The sequence below is a fragment of the Curcuma longa genome, unplaced genomic scaffold (assembly GCF_044706935.1).
Source record: "Curcuma longa cultivar G26 ecotype Majalengka, Jawa Barat unplaced genomic scaffold, ITB_CL_G26_1.1 contig_17545, whole genome shotgun sequence".
Classification (NCBI taxonomy): Eukaryota; Viridiplantae; Streptophyta; class Magnoliopsida; order Zingiberales; family Zingiberaceae; genus Curcuma; species Curcuma longa.
The window spans coordinates 52,807-56,885 of NW_027430610.1; the positions used below are offsets into that span (position 1 = coordinate 52,807).

The window sequence follows — 4,079 nt, forward strand, 5'->3', positions numbered from 1 at the left end:
GCCATCAGCAACTGGGCTGAGAGGGTCGTGAAGGTCTGAGACATCCTTGTCTATTGTAAGGCTAAGGCATCAGCGACTAGGCTGAGAGGACCATGAAGGTCTGAGAAATCCTTGCTTGTCGTAAGGCTGAGCCATCAGTGACTGGGCTGAGAGGGCCGTGAAGGTTTAAGAAATCCCTGCCTGTCGTAAGACTGAGCCATCAACGACTAAGCTGATAGGGCTGATGTGAATCTTGCTTCCTTGTAAAAGAATATTTACATAATGAGTAAACAAACAAATAAGAAGAGAGACATAAAACAGTAAACCTATGAATTATTCAATATGACCTCAAATAGCTGACGTTCCAGGATTTGTTGAGCTCCTTCCATTGGCAGTCAATCAGGTAGTATGATTTATCGATGGTTCGCCGTAGACAACATGGAATGGGGACATCCCGGCGCTCGGATAAGTTCTATTGGTCTTTTTCTCTGACAAAATTGCGGTTGTCAGTAGTTCTTCTAGTGTTAACCATCACAACGTCTCAGCTCAGTGTTCCCACACACGTCGCCATTTTGTTCCGACTGAATATTGCGGTTTGTCAAGTCACCAGTCAACGAACGATCCGACGTGTGCGACTTCCTAGCAGAGCTCGAGGGAGAGGATGATGAGAACCTGAAATGCACTTCAATAGGAGGTGAGAATGGTGCTAAGGAGTCTCGACAGGCCACTTCGATGCTCAAGTCAGTATTCTATGGAAGGAAAAATAAAAATGTATAAGAAGAAGAAAAGAGGAGTTTAAAATTTCATAGAGACCAACACAGATGTTTCTCTCTCAAATTTTCCAATAATAGTTGCAAATAATTAAACATTTATTGATAAGGAATCATGTATTTCTTTTATACGATAATATTAAATGACTTCATCAATTTTTTTAAATGACACCTTTGAATTAATTCATGTAATTTGTATTATACACAAAATTCATTATCAAGCAATATATAGTATTTTTTTTTCATATCACACATATTAGCATTATTAAATGGTATTTAAAATGTTAGCTTATATAAATAAATCCTCAATATTATTTTGCTGATCTGAAACTATTATTTTGTTAAAATAAATTTTTATTACTATTAAGTGTTAAAAAGTAATTTATTTGTTGCAATTTGATTTGTATGTTAAAAAGTAATTTATTTTTTATAACTTGATTTGATCAAATATCTACTCGCGACTTTGTATTTTTAGTAATGCAAATTTCATTTCAAATAGATAATATTTCAAATATTTTAGAGATGATCAACTTCATCAATTAGTAATTTTTTAAATTATTTAAAAATTAATTTAGGAAAAAATGGAAAACAGTTCACTAATTTAGCTATGCCATCGACGAGTGAACCGTTGTGAGCATGCCCTATTTTTTCACCCGGACGACTGCCGCCTTGATTGTGTTCCCTCTTCCTCTTTCTCCCCTCTCCCTCTCGCTCTCGCTGTCGCTCTCGTTCTCTCACGTACGTCGGAGCGGCCGCTGCCGCCTTGATTGTGTTCCGTCTTCCCCTTTCCTCTCTTGCTATTGCTCTCTCTTGTGTACGTCAGTCCGAAATGCAACGTTCAGGAGGGTAGGCTATTCCTCTTTTTTTCTCTCTTCCGTTTGCCACTTCAAATTCTGAATCTTGATCTTTCATATGGTCTCTGGACAAGTGGAAGGAAGCATCAAAAAACACTAGCAAGAGTGGAGGAGGATCAAGGAGAAGAACTTCCTCATCAAGAACAGCTCCTTCATTCTTCTCCTAAGATGCGTAATATTTTCTAAGAACCTTTGCAATCTTTTGTCGTTTCTCTTCGATTTTTTTCTTCTTCCATTATTCCTTTTAGAAAAATTAATTCTCTATTGGATTGGTAGTTTAGATTGAAATTTCATCTGGATTCTCTTATCTTTGATTTAGGGTTTGATCTACTTGACATGATCCTTATATATTTCCAAGAAAAATTCAATGGTTTCGATTTTAGGCTTATTGTCAACGGTGGTCCATCCTTTTGTTCCACATCCTTTTCGCTTGGATCGAGTCCCTCCGCCTCTCCCCTCGCTTGAATGATTTTACACATAGGCAGTTCTATCACCACCTAAGCGTTGCTTACAGGAGAACCTCCTTGTCGTCAGCGTCCAAGGAAAGTATGTGGCGGTGGTCTCAAAGTCTTTCATCAGTGACATCCCTATGTGGAACTCTAGGTGCCAACACAGCTTGCTGAGAGGTAATCCATGCTGATCACATTCAATTTTAACTTTTATTCCTCTCCTTTGTTTTCACTATTGCTTTGTCTTTGCTAATGGTTAGTACTTAAGGGCCCAAGACAAAAAGATACGTTTCTATTTTCAATGTGCTTTATATCAAGTCTGGCAATGCTTTGCTATGCTTAGGTTGGAAAATCTACTTAATCTAGATAAAACTTTCACTGATTTTCATTGCAGAATGCATCTGGTTTAATTTAAAACATAAATTATATACGGTAGGAATCAATGTTTGGAGTACCTAATACTTTGATGTTATGGGTTGAAATAATTGTTTCCAAAGTGCATCTTGGAAAGGGGAATTAGTGGTGACTTAAAACAAATTTCTCATTTGTTGATAGCTTTTGAAACATGGTCAGCATTTTCAGCAATATTAATACCTAAATGGAGTTATGATGGATCAAGGATTAGTCAAGCTTATAAAAGAGTTAGAATTTATGATATAGTGACATGTTTATAGTCCTTGGTATGTATGTGTATCTCTGTCAAGCTTGCAACATTAAAGCTCACAATGTCCTTGCTAAGCTAATTATTATTATTTGTAACCTCTAAGCCATGGTGATCATTTATGATGAAGGTCTATAGAACATGTACCTGAGTTACTTAAATGGAATCATGATGGATCAAGCATTAGTCAGGCTCTTGAAGAAGACAATGGAGGTATTTTAAAATAAGATATTTGGTTCTTGGTTTTTATGTTGTGTCTCTACTGACCTTGCAACATGAAAGCACATAGTTTTCTATGTTAGGTTATTGCTATTTCTTGTAGCCCTCGAGCTATTTTTGGATCCATTACGAGGAAACAATAATGAACAACATTTTCTGTAAAGGTGATTTTTGAAATTTAATTAGTTATTTACAGTGTTAGGTATGACTTAATAAGTTATTTAGTTAAATTACTAATTAATTTTATTAGGTAGTTATTTATTGAAATTATTTACCTGTTCAATTTTTAGATTAGTGTTGTTTTATTACTGGTTATGTATCTATCGATTTTATAGAAATGACAGTTTATTTACTTGCTTTTTAATTTACCTTGTTATTCAATTGATTACAAGTTTTTTTATATTATTCCTTTATTTTTTAATGAATTCTTAATTGTAATCGCAATGCATATATAATTTAAATGTGTATAATTACAAGTAATTGAAATTTATCTTTTAACAAATTAATTTGCTTGGGCATGCATAAAACAACATAATTGAAGACTTTTATATTTTAACAAATTTGCTCATCCATATACCACACAAAATGTGTAGATTTTGAAATCATAGTTATTAATGGTAAAAGGTTGCTAGAATGGCCAATCTATTCTATTATCTAATAGATATGTGAGATTAAATGAAATCATTTTTCCTCCATGATTGGTAACTAATATTAATTATTGAACATTCTATGTTAAGATTAACACAACTATGTGGCTACCATAGTGAAATTACAATTGGGAGTTCTGTGATGTTTTAGCATGGACAATATCGCATGAGTGGGGCGTTTGATGATTGGGCTTATGTGTGGGTTTAAGGGTAGTGGCCATCATTAACTTTTTGCATCCACGAGCTCTTGTGTGGGTTAGTGCCTCATTGACGACTAGAGGCAAAAGATTTATTTTGCTATTGGGATATGGTTCTTTGTGATCAACATGTACTCACTCAACTATAATCAATGCAACTTGCGAATTGAGTCCAGACCCATTGTGGATTGTGAGCACATCCTTTGCTTCACTCTCCTATTCTTGGTTCTTGCCATATAAAATCTTGTAGCTCTAGCACTGCATACAAAATCTTTCGCTTCCATTCTTCTCCATACCACCCTT

At 35.0% G+C, this 4,079-nt stretch overlaps 1 long non-coding RNA gene across 1 annotated transcript; it reads left to right on the plus strand.

Moving 5' to 3' along the window:
• Positions 1-1,431: 1,431 nt before the first annotated feature.
• On the plus strand, positions 1,432-2,927 carry LOC141816640 (uncharacterized). The gene is made up of 3 exons (XR_012600721.1): positions 1,432-1,595; positions 1,678-2,229; positions 2,844-2,927. It is a non-coding gene; the product is annotated as an uncharacterized LOC141816640 (long non-coding RNA).
• The last annotated feature ends 1,152 nt before the right edge of the window (positions 2,928-4,079 follow it).